This window comes from Arachis ipaensis, chromosome B08 (genome assembly GCF_000816755.2).
Source record: "Arachis ipaensis cultivar K30076 chromosome B08, Araip1.1, whole genome shotgun sequence".
Taxonomy (NCBI): domain Eukaryota; kingdom Viridiplantae; phylum Streptophyta; class Magnoliopsida; order Fabales; family Fabaceae; genus Arachis; species Arachis ipaensis.
In genome coordinates, this window is record NC_029792.2 from 48,699,978 (window position 1) to 48,713,236 (window position 13,259).

Consider the following 13,259-nt stretch of genomic DNA (forward strand, 5'->3'; position numbering starts at 1 on the left):
CATCCCATTCTTGGAGTGTGTTTCGAGACTTTATCGAGGAAGAACTGAATTAAATTTTTCAAAAAATTATTTCCATTTCAATTTTATAGCAATTTTTAGGTGTAGAACAAAAAGAATTGAATTGAAATTGAAGATTTAGAATATGCCTGATATAATTATTTTACAGTTAAAATCATTAACACTAACTCTTCTTTTTAACACTCAAATTATTTCAATTTGTGGTGTTTTAGTTCTAACTAGAGATTTTGCGGGGTCTGTCTTTAATAAGCTCAAGTCTTTTGAGCTTTTCTAATATGCACAAAATATAATTTGCAAATGTACCTCATATTGCGGTTTAATAATAATTATTATTTTCTTACTTCTACCACAAATATTTTTAAAATTCATCTAATAAAACCGTAATTTCTCATCACACTTTTCAATCTATCCACAAAGTCACTGCCACCTGCTCCACTCTTCTCTGGTCTCTGCCAGCACCGTCGCGGTCCAATCCGGCACTCGCTGCCAGTCTCAGCCCATCTCCCGGCGTCGCTATTAGGCTCTTTCTCCCCGTCGTTCATTCTCAGTATCTCTGTTCTATCTTCTCTCTTCGAGTCGTCGTCAGCACCGTGGTGCTCCGTCTCCTCCTTCATCCTCCACTTCCAGAGTTCCAATGGAGCCTCAACCTCAGGTATGAATTTGCTTCATTGATTTCACTTTTTTCGTTCTTTTTATGTTCTTGTTGTATAAATCTGCTTCATTGAACTCATTCAATTATTTTTTTGTTTTACTTATTTTTTGTTTAGATTTTCTATACGAATTTGTTTCATTGATTTCATTAAGTTATTTTTTTGTTCTGTTTATTTGGTTGTTTGAATTTTTTTGGGTTCTGTTTATGAGAGTTAAAAAATTTTGGAATTTGTTCTTATGATTCTGATTTCAATTTTTGTGTTTATGATTATGTTCATGATGCTCTAGTTTTATTTTTTGTTCTATTTTTTATTTGTTACTGCTATTTGATTTGTTTTAGTCTGTTTGCAAATTCAGAAATTAGTATTGTGATTTTGTTTAAAAATTCTGTTTCCATTATATAGGATGATCATGAAGGTGTTAGGAACGTGGATGATGACAACTTTATAGACGACACTGGGGTGGAAGCTGGTGGTTACTATTAGCAGTGATGAACCTCGTTCTCTTGGTGATGCTCCCCAAGTTGATGATTAATTCTCCTGAATTTTTTCTTTTTACTGCTAGATTCTCCTGTAAGCAGAATAGCAGATCCACTGTGTTTGATATCCTTATGATTAGGATAATGTTTTGGTACCAGTAGCATGTTGTAAACCAAAATATGTGATGGATGTAACTTAAGCTTTCTTTTCATTTCAAGCTATTTGGTCTCTTTTATAACCAAAATATGATCTATTCCAAAATATGTTGATTTTCTAAGCAGAGGAAGGTGAAGAGGATGATGAAATTAAGGATCTTTTCAAGATAGGTAAGAAAAAGAAGAAGAATGAGAGAAGTCTTGCAGAAATAGCTTTATTAGTTGAGAACGTCTGACTTCCGCGATTCACATTCCTGGAACAAACACGATTCAGACTCCTGGAACCAACCACTAAACACTGATCGATATTTCGGCCAATCGGAAAGAAGAGAAGAATAAAAGAATAAATGAAAATTCGTTCACCATCAAGGAACGAAACCGAAAATTTTTTTCATGCAAGTTGTGACAGCACTAACATAATGAACTTGCTCAAACTATAGGGCATCTTAGAGGAAGCAAATTCTACTATGCAAGTTGAGTAGAATTAGGAGTCAATTATCAGGACTTTGAATGATTTGTATATTCTGAATCACAGTTACTAAGTATTTTTTGGAGTTTCTTGTGAACCACCATATGTTCATTAATCTTTTATAACTATGCATGAAAGTCTCTAAATTTTTTGAAGTTCTTATATTAATCCTTCTAATTTAATACAGAAAACCAAAAATTGGAAATCAATTTGATAATTAAACTATGCAACATTATCATTGGTGATCAATTATAGTTTTAATCCTCATCTTATAGTTATTTTAATTTTAGTCTTGTTTCTTATAATTTTAATCCTCTTCTTTCTGCATTTTTAGTTAGGTAGGTGATCAATTATTTCCATCTGTTACTTTCATCATTCACGCATAAAGCCAATAGAAGTTACAAATTTTAGATCTAATGGAAAGGGTACTAATAATTCACATGCAATTTGGGTGGTAAATCCAGAAAATATAAGTTAACTTTCTTTGATAATTACTTTTCTGTAAAATTACACATTGATCTTATTAAGGGACTTTTGAGGAATTGAAATTTCAATTCTCTTGGTTTTATCTTCCCAAGCAATTCCCATCTTCTAGGTTTAATCTGTCCTGGCAGTTTCATCTACTCTTTTTTAAACTTCTTTGTTGCAAACCAGCTCCCACCTCGCCATCCCAAGCCATACCTGTATATCAGTACAGTGTTAACTCGAAAAAATGAATTATACATATGACCTGCTAAATTATAAAATAGAATAACAACGATCAAGTCTTTTTCAACTATATGGATCAAAAGATGTAATCAAGGACTATCAATCTATCATAAACTGTGCATAAAGTACAGAGAAGTGACTAAATTTAAGTCTTCCTTAATAGTTTTGTTTATAGTTTTTGCAATTTGCTTCCACCACTGCCAATTAGGGTGTTCTACATCTAATTTACTCTTTTTTCATTAGAGTTTATAACAATCTTCATCCATGATCAAACCACCTAAAAAGAGATTCTATAGTATTTTTTAAAACAAATGCTACCCCAATTATCTTTCTAATTTATTCATGACTAAAAATATCATATCTAATGTATCCTCACTCATCTCACAATATCTTTATGCAAAATTGGCCATTCTATTGTTGGCTTTTAATTTTTACCCTACTCTATCTCTGACTCTCTGCAATATGCTCAATGCTGCTTTTATTTTCATCCCAAACCCAAAACACCAACCTTTAGTAGACCCTGTTCGCACTTTATGCAATGTATAAGAACCCCCAAAGTTACAATCCAAAGGGGAAAAAAAAGAAAAAAAATGTGAAAAGAAACAAACAAATTCTCACTCCATTTTCCACTCCACCATTCCTCAAGAACAACAAATCTCAAACCAGCAAACACAAATATCAGCTTATCAGCATTGCAAAAATGGAGATATTATCACAATTGTGGACACTGTTAGGGTTACTCACCGTTCTGCAAAATGTGCTTCTATCTCGGATTCTCTCTCTGCTTCACTTTCTATATGAATCAGCGCAAGATCTGCTATCTCCTTATGCATACATTGAGATACTCGAGTTCAACGACTACTGCGGTGTCGACCTCAACGAGTTGAACCTGGTGCGGATGAAACGAATTCACGAGATTTCGGTGGAATGAGAAAAAAACGACGAGAATCGCAAGAATTTCGATGAAATCGCGAAATTGAATAGAGACATGGAGGGTACCTGGTGTGGAAGATGGGAGAGGAAGAAGCCGCAGGGTGATTGGTGGTCTTCGATAAAGGTGTTGATAGAATTTCTTTTTGGGAAGTTCTTCTGGAGCTGAGCCGAAATTGAATAGAGATAGGAAGTTAGGAACAATATGAGCTGATACGAGGGTTTTATTATTGGGGCAAATTTAAAATATTAAAAGATTTGTTACCTTTTAGTATAAATTTTAATAAATTATTTATAGATTAAATATAAACCATTAGATCTGTTATCAATCTAATCTAATGCTTTAAATTGAATGGTGCATCAGATAAGCTCAAAAGACATGAGCTGATTTTAGACAGAGTGCCCGTTAACTTTTTGCCGTCACGGATAATTTCCGCGAAAATTTATGAGTGTCGTTTTTTTTTTCCATTCCTAGTTTTAATAGATTTAAAATAAGTCATGATTGTACTTAAAAAAATATCTCCTAACAAACCTAATAAATTTGAATTCAAATTAAATAAAAAATATATAAATATTAAAATGAGTAAATTACACATTATTTTTACTAAAGACAAAAAATAGATCAACGTGGATGTATTGTTCATGTGACATATAAAGCATTTGACATCATCTAGATTTTTGCACAAAAATTTTATTACATATAAATATAATCCTTGAATAAAAGAAAAGCTCACTAAAAAATGAAGATCTAATGTAGGACAGGTGAAATAAAACTTAGATTGATACTTGTATTTGAAAACATGAGAATATGAATAAACATTATATTTATAACTCATATGAGATAATACAAATCTTACTTTAAAAATTATAATTTTTTTCAAAAATAAAAAATTCATATCAAATAAATATGCAAATAAAAGGGAAGAACATAGAACCCTAATCATTTTCATCTAATTTTGCCTTCTTCTCTTTTCTATATTCACAGAAAAAAAATCGTTTTCGTCTTCTTTTCTCTCATTCACTCTCAAGATATACCTTCTTTTTTCTTCTTCTAATTTTCGAAAGTCGTCGATCGAAGAACAGTAAAAAGAATGATGGATTGTTCTGGGTTACAGCAACAAGATCGACGACTTTCGAAGATTAGAAGGAGAAAAAAGAAGGTATATCCTGAGAGTGAAGGAGAGGGAAGAAGACGAAAACGAATTTTTTCTGTGAATATAGAAAAGAGAAGAAGACGAAATTAGATGAAAAGGATTAGAGTTCTATATTCTTCCCTCTTTCTTCAGCAGCATATACAATAGTCCAATTCTAATTCTTTTTCTTTTTTTTTCTTTTAAAATAATTTATTTAAAATTTACCACATATGGTGGTTTGATTTAACCAGAATTAAATGTATGTATAATGTATTAAGATATGTATATATAAAATATTTAATACATGTATTAAATTCATTATTTTTTATTTTTAAAAATTAAAAATTTATTTGTTGATTGGAATTAATAAATAAACTTGTCACCAATTAATTAGAACATGTAAAAAGGATATGTAATACTTTTAAATTAGTTGAATATCGAAGAAATCACCATATAATAAATTTAATGTGTAGCCTACATATTAGATTAATAACATCCCTGCTAAATGAGGCTTGAATCAAGTGCATCTAAATTAACATTATCACCACTGTAAATTATAGTTTTTTAATCAAAATCTCCCAAGTCAATTCAAAATACATCATGTATAGCAAATCTTTAATACTGTAATCTATTAATAAATTTTAAAATAAATTTAATATATGTACGTACGCATATTGAAAATCGAAATAAAATATAATAAAATTAGTTTAAGGCATGTATGATTTATAAAATATACATATATCGAATTTTGATATATCAAATTATGATAAATTATCACTAAGCTTGAGTTCTATTAACGAAGTTGTGAAAAAATACAGTTTTCGTTTTAGCGTAATTGATATATCAGATTAAGATAAAATAAAACGATGATAATGAATATAGTTTGTTGTATGGGTTTATATTGAAGAGCAATAAAAAATAAAAAACAAAGCAAAGGAAATAGAGGAGATGAACTTTGTATGTGAAAAAAAAAACGAAGAAAAAGGTGATGGGTAAAAAAAAATATCGAAAATATATTGAAAAATAGTTAAATGGAATAGGGACGTCAACAGAAAAAGGTCAGAACGGGGAGGCCTCCTCACTCCCTGTCCTGGAATTCCAAAATTCTCCCGCTTGGATCCCAATTTCCGCCATGGGAAATAATTAAGTAGCCCCATTTCTCGTTTTCTTTCACACTATATTTGATTCAAACGAAAAAAATAGAGAGAAAGAAAATAAAAACGAAAGAAAAGAGAAGAAAGATATTGGGTGAATTTTTATTTTTTTTAGATGTGCTTAGATGGACTACCGCCCATTCATGTCGTCATTTCAGTGGATGAGGCAGAGGAGGGCGAGGAGGAGTCGGACGAGGATTACGTGGCAGACAGTGCGGACAATAATTCGTCGGATGGTGGGGATGATACAAATTAAAATTTAACATCTAGGTCGAAAAAAAACACAACATAATACAAAAAATAAAATAAATTTTTATATATATGATAAATGAAATTATTAAAATACTTATAGTAATACTTAAAATATTAAAGATAATTAAATAAATTTGTATTATTCGAGGATAATGGGAGATGGGGCGAAAATCTCTGCAGTTGTTTGGAAAAAAATTTCTATCTTTAAATTCTTATTTGGAGTAATATTCGCAAAGATCCTTACGTCTTGAGGAGTTTTGCCACCTCTAAAATAGAGGCATATCTCTCCCCCATGTGACCTCTCTCGCTTTCTTTTTAAGTTTAATTATTTTATTTATTTTTATAATTTTATTAAATTTGTAATTAAATTTTTATAATTTATTATTAGAAAAAGAGAAAATAAGGAATTCAAAATTTATAAATTTTAAAAAATTACCACAACTAACAGAATAATTAAACTTTTTTATTTTTACTTCGATTATTATAATCATTCACCTTTATGGAACTTTTTTTTAATATTTGATTCATAGGAGTGTTATCACAATAAATGTCTTATTATGTGTGTTGTGTTGAGGTGCGGCAACCTTAATTTTTTAAATTCGTTAAGAAAACAAAATAGTGATGCCATTTTTTATTTTTATAATTTTAAAAAATTAAAAACAAAATGAAAATGCAATTTAGTATTATCAAAAATTTTAAAAATATTTTCTAATGAAAACATTAAATTAAAAAATTTTTCTTTAGACAAAATATTGGTGTCGTTTTATGTATTTTGAAAAGAAAGAAAATTTTTTTTATAACAGAATAAGACTCAAGTGAAGTTAAATAAATTAGTGTAACACATCTCTTTGACCAATATTAACAAAATTTAACCCCACCTTCATCTCATGTTCATCACAATTACCAATTTACCACCCTTACCTTGGCCTCCCTTACTTTGTAACCACCATAACTCCCTTGTTTGCTTCAGCACAACACTCTCTCTAAACCTCCATTCTCTTCATTTACATATTGCCCCCCACACAGTTTTCATTCTTCTTCACAATCACATCAAGCAATGCAATTGGTCCTTCCAGAGATTGCTTCTCAAAAACAGAGGCACCGAAACTCTTGCACCACAAAACCTGGGCCTCCAACCTGTTCTCCATCTTGTACCTCACAAATACAAAGTCTCCCAAAATATCTATATTTTTATGAAATCATTCCTTCTAAAAATTTAAATTAACAAAAAAAATCATATAAATTATTATATTTCTAATACATTTTTGATGGTTCTAGTTGAACTTGAGAAAGGGGTTGAATCAAGTTAGTTTAAAACTTAAAGTTTCAAACTCTGTTTTTGCTGTTGCTCGAGTTGCAGGAGATTATTTGAAATTATCTCATACGCAGAACATTAAAAGTGTAGAGAAGAGGAGAAATAGGCCAGCATGTATCCTAGTTCGGATTCTTAGTGCCATGAATCTTATGTCCAGTCTTCACCACAAACCATGGTAGAATTTTCACTATAATTCTCAGGTTACATTCACCAATACTATTGAATTACTCCCTAATTCAACTAGTATCTACCTCTAAACTTTCTTCACCAAAGCTTAGCAACCCCAAAGTGCTATCCCAACTTGGAAGGGAAATCTACACAGATTCAATTCTCACCAAGTGCTAACCAACTTGGCAAGGGAAACTAATCCTAGTTCATAAACCCAAATTACATCAGAAAAACAGTGGCTATTTTGCATCACTCTTGCCTTTTCTCTCTTGGCTTTTGATCCTCACATAAGTGCCTTTTTCAAAACAGAAAATAACGCAAGACAGCCATAACAAAAAAATCAGAATTAAGCTTGAGTAGAAGAAAGAGATTCCAGCTCTGTGTTAGAGATGGTGCTCTGAATGTGTGTGCTCTCTTCCTTCTCTTGAAATGATGGAATGAGATTTCTTATATATATCTTTAGCTTGCCTTGATTTTCTGCCTCTTCCATTTCCTTGTGCCAGCTGCTCGTTGGAGCTGTCCTTGCTAGCATGCAGTCCTTTCTTCATCTTGCTCCACCATCTCTGCTGTCCGAGGAGCTCGACCACTACTCCTACTGTCCTTTGCTTGGCCTTCTTCCAAGGCATGCTCTTCTTTTTCATTTTGCTCCATTTTCCTGCCGCTGCTGCTATGTGCGAGTTTGCTTTTGCTCAACCATGATCCACAGCAGTGCTTTGCTAATGTCCTTGGGTTAATGGGTGTGCCCTTTGTGTCCTTGCTTGCTTTTACAGAGCTACACATGTCCTTGCATGATACAGCTGTCCTCATATTGCTTTTAGCAAATATATACATAATCATTTAATTTGTTGAACGTTGCTATAAGGAAGAGCTTTGGCTCTTTTACATTGCTGAAGCACTTGCTGGACTTTGAATGAAGCAATGTGGACTTGGACATTTGGGCTTGCATCACTAGCACACACATTAAACAATATTGGGCTTTTCACCCAAAACAATATTTGTCATCATAACATAACCCAAAATCAAACTATGCTCAACAATCTCCCCCTTGATGACAAACATGATAAAATAGGGAAATTAAAGACTAATTTGAAAGAGTTAAGAACACTTCCCTTTGATGACTTTTGAATTGTGAGCTGCTCCCCCTCAATGCTAGCATTACTCCCCCTTGATCATGGCTCACATCTTAACCTGGGCAAAACTTAAAAACAGCCAAGACCAATATTTCCAAGCAGTATATCACAGTAATGAAAGCACAGAGCAAATAACACTAATCACAACACAGGGCAAATTATAGCACCACAAAGCATCATAGTTCTTAATTATCATTAATATCCCCTAAGCCAAATTTAACATTCCCTTTCTTTTCTCCCCCTTTTGTCATCAAGGGAGGAAATGAGAAACCTGCACAAAATTTGTTAGCGGCTGAGGCATATAGTTTAAGTAGCAGAGTAGTTAAGGTCTTTACAGTCATCTAAAATATTTAACAAGTTCAAAAGGAAACTAAGTCATAATCACAGATGAGATAAAATGAGCTAGGCATCAGAGTTGGATTCATCAGAGGTTCCATCGTCCTCCCCCTCATTGTCAGATGTGGTGAGGCCAACCTCAACATCCTCCACAAAGTCCCTCAGAATGCGAATCCTTCCTTTGGTCTTCTTGAGAGCATTTTCCTCCAAAATTTGGTTCCTTTTGCGCTCAGCACCATGATGGAGAAGAAGGTCAGTCAGATTTATGAATTCTTCAAGCACATTCTTCAGAATGCGTGTCATGACCTTGATCGTAGTGGAGGTGGAAGGGAGAATCAGAGGATCCTCATCAACAGAGGGAACATCAGTGCTGTCATCAGTTCGGCGATGCCTAGGAGCTGTTTTCTTTACTGCACCACCCCCTTTGATATATGAGTTACAATCTTTTTCAATTTCAGCCCCAAAATTAACATTGTAATATTGAAAAATTTTTGTAAGAAGCATGCCATATGGTAATGCATTTTTGGTACTGACACAAGCATACATATGCCTTACAAGTAAATAAGCAAAAGAGATGGGAATTTTTGAAAGCAGTGCATACAAAACCAGAGTGTCACAGAATGATACACGTTGAAAAGAGCCGCTCTGAGGCAAGATGACATGGTTTACAATCCTGTGCAGCTGGGCACGGACTGGACCAAGAGAATTATGAGTAGGAGTGTTACCTTCTAAGAGAGGGATATTGATGCAGACAGTGCTTAGGGCATCAAAGTATGAAATATTGAGCATTTCGTCCCACTTACCAGAGGTGTAGACATCAGGGCCTCGGTCCTGGTAATCAAGGGCTTTGCCTAGGTGATATTTGTCAAGAATAATTACTTTGCCTTTAACAAAAGAAGCGATTCTCCCTTTTTTGTAGGACATGTTGCTATAGAACTGTTTTACCAAATCAGGATAAATTTTCTCTTTGATGGACAGTATGGATGTCCAACCTTGATATGCAAACAATGGGGTAAAGTTCAGACCTTTCCTACAGAGTTTGTCTAGATTGACAAGCTTAGAGGGACAGAGAGTACGCTTGTAAACATCTTTGCAGAAAAACAGGTAGTTCATGAGAGATTAAAAACGGCGACGATCAAACGACTCATCAGGAAAATCAGCATAAAAGGACTTGTAAGCAATAGGATCGGAGAGTCTAGGTTCAGCAACAGGACGAAGATGAAGGTCAATGACTGTACCGCGAGTATGGCGAGTCTGAGTGGGGGGATGCTCTTCGTCTTCGTGAAGAGGACGCTTTCCTCTGGAGGAACTGGGTTTAGATGAACTAGGCTGAGAAGTGTTTGGAGGAGGAGGAGAAGGGCGAGGAGCAACACCAGGGCGGCAAGCAGTGGTCTTAGTACGGGCCATGTCAGGAGAAGGGTTTGGTGGTGATAGAGGTGAAGAATGAGTAGGTGATTGAGAGGGAGAAGAATGTGTATGATTAGAACGGTGGTAGCCACTATGTGAACCTCTGCGAACTGCTCTTTTCTTTCGTGCCATTTTATAGAGCACTGATGGGAGGAAGATGAAGGAGTGGAGAGTGTGGTGTGAATGGATGCATGCAGTGGGAAGTTATTATAAGCTTTAGAGAAATGTAAAGGTTCCACCTTGAAAAGATAAAAATCCAAACTTTGAAAACATTTTGAAAGTTACAGCTGTAATCTTCGTATGTTTGAAAATAAGGATAAAAACCAACCAAAAGATGGAAATTTGATAAAAGGATGAAATTGAAATAAAGCCCAATTAACACTAAGCACAGATGCCAAAAAATTGAGACTTGCCAAAAAAATGAAGTAAGTACAGTTTCTTCAAAAAATTGAAATTGAATTTAAGCCCAAAAATTGAAAGCCCACTCTTAGTTAAAAAATTGAAAAACGCCCCAAAGTTTTCAATAAAGAAAAACCCATAGTTTCAGAGACTACTTCAGCACTTGATGCCCATCATTCATTATGATCAGAATTGAATCCCTTAGCTTCATAGTAACTTAATGAAGTTTACTCATCATCTGCCAAAAAATCTCACCACGATTTATGAGATAAAACATAAAAAATCTCATGATCAGAATCATTAAGAAAACAAAGATGAAGTAAGAATGCCCAGTTCAGTTCTCAACTTGCAGAACCTCTCCTCTATCAATGGTTTGGTGAATATATCAGCTAGTTGACCTTCAGAATTAACAAACTGAATATCTAAATTTCCATTTTGCACATGTTCTCTTATAGAATGAAAACAAACTTCAATGTGCTTTGTTCTTGAGTGCAAAACAGGGTTTTTGGAAATATTAATAGCACTCATATTGTCACAAAATAATGGAATATTTGAGACATTCAGTTTATAGTCAGCTAGTTGAGTTTTCAGCCATAATAATTGAGAGCAACAAGAGGAGGCTGCAATATACTCAGCTTCGGCTGTTGAAAGAGCTACTGTAGCTTGCTTTTTACTAGACCAAACAATGAGAGATTTCCCAAGAAAGCAGCACATGCCACTTGTGCTTCTTCTATCAATCCTATCCCCAGCAAAATCTGCATCACAGAAACCCATTAATTGAAATAAATCAGTCATAGGAAACCATAAATCATAGTTAGTGGTACCAAGCACATATCGGATGATCCTCTTGACAGTTGAGAGATGGGACTTCTTAGGCTTTGATTGAAACCTTGAGCAAACTCCAACACTTTGCATGATATCAGGCCTTGAGGAGGTTAGATACATCAAAGATCCAATCATCCCTCTATAGCATGTCTCATCAATATCTCTACCATGTTCATCCTTGTCAAGCTTGATATTGGGATGCATGGGGTTCCCATTGGCTTAGCACAGTCCAGCCCAAACTTCTTGACAAGTTCCTTTGCATATTTTTCGTGACAGGAGATAATTTCAAATTGTCTCCTGCAGAATTGGAATTTTCGCAGCTAACAGGTGTAACTTCATGAGAACTTGGATTTTGTGAAACTGGTTCAGTGTTCTTTGGTAATTCATCTTCAAAACCTGGACTATCATCAATGCAAACACTGGAAACATTGTTAGATTCACAGAATGTGACATGCATGGTTTCCTCAACAGTTTTGGAATTCTTGTTATAAACTCTATAGGCCTTGCTATTAGTGAAATAACCAAGAAAAATCCCTTCATGTGTTTTAGGATCAAATTTTCCTAAATTTTTTTTCATATTCAGAATGAAACACTTGCAGCCAAACACATGAAAATAACTAAGATTAGGAGGATGCCCTTTCCAAAGTTCATATGGGATTTTCTTCAAAAACTTCCTAATGATGGTTCTATTTAAAACATAGCAAGCTGTATTCACAGCTTCAGCCCATAAGAACTTGGGGATTTCATATTCATATAACATAGCTCTAGCCATTTCTTGTAAAATTCTATTTCTTCTCTCAACAACACCATTTTGTTGAGGTGTTCTTGGACAAGAGAAGTTATGTGATATGCCTTGTTCATCACAAAAAGATTCAAAGTATTGATTTTCAAATTCTTTACCATGATCACTTCTTATTGAAATCATTTTTGAACCTTTTTCATTTTGAATCTTTTTGCTGAACTTTTCAAAAACAGAAAAAGCCTCATGTTTATGAGCAAGAAAGAACACCCAGCCAAATCTAGTATAGTCATCCACAATTACCATGCCATAACTCTTTCCTCCAAGACTTTGAGTTCTAGTAGGTCCAAACAGATCAAGATGCAACAACTCCAATGGTTTCTTAATAGAGACAACTTCCTTGAGTTTGAAAGAGGTTTTAATTTATTTACCCATTTGACAAGCATCACAAATGATGTCCTTATCAAATTTTATATTAGGAAGACCTTTAACTAAGCCTCTCTTTACAAGCTTAGAGATTTGGAACATGCTAGCATGTCCTAACCTCTTATGCCACATTCATTTTTCAGATTCCATTGAAGAGAAACAAGTTACATTTTGAACTTTAGATCATCTAGAGTGATACCATAAACATTGTCACTTCTTTTGGCAATAAATAAAACAGCCCTTATTTTCTCATTTATGACTCTACAATAAGATTTTCTAAAGGTTACAGCATATCCAAGATCACACAATTGACTTATGCTCAATAGATTATGCTTTAACCCATCAACTAAAAAGACACTATCAATGCAAGTTGAAAAATCTTTGCCAACCTTACCAATGGCAATTATTTTACCTTTACTATTATCTCCAAAAGTGACAAATCCTCCATTATACTTGTTGAGTTTAATGAACAAAGTATCCCTTCGGGTCATATGCCTTGAACATCCACTATCAAGATACCACATGTCCATTTTCTTCATGGATGCAAGGCAAACCTGCATGTTCT

At 33.9% G+C, this 13,259-nt stretch overlaps 2 long non-coding RNA genes across 2 annotated transcripts; one reads left to right on the top strand and one right to left on the bottom strand.

Moving 5' to 3' along the window:
- LOC110265502 lies at positions 410–1,633 on the top strand. Its single transcript, XR_002351647.1, has 2 exons — positions 410–670; positions 1,074–1,633. It is a non-coding gene; the product is annotated as an uncharacterized LOC110265502 (long non-coding RNA).
- On the bottom strand, positions 2,183–3,594 carry LOC110265503. The gene is made up of 3 exons (XR_002351648.1): positions 3,480–3,594; positions 3,225–3,369; positions 2,183–2,453 (listed from the first exon to the last, which is right to left on the bottom strand). It is a non-coding gene; the product is annotated as an uncharacterized LOC110265503 (long non-coding RNA).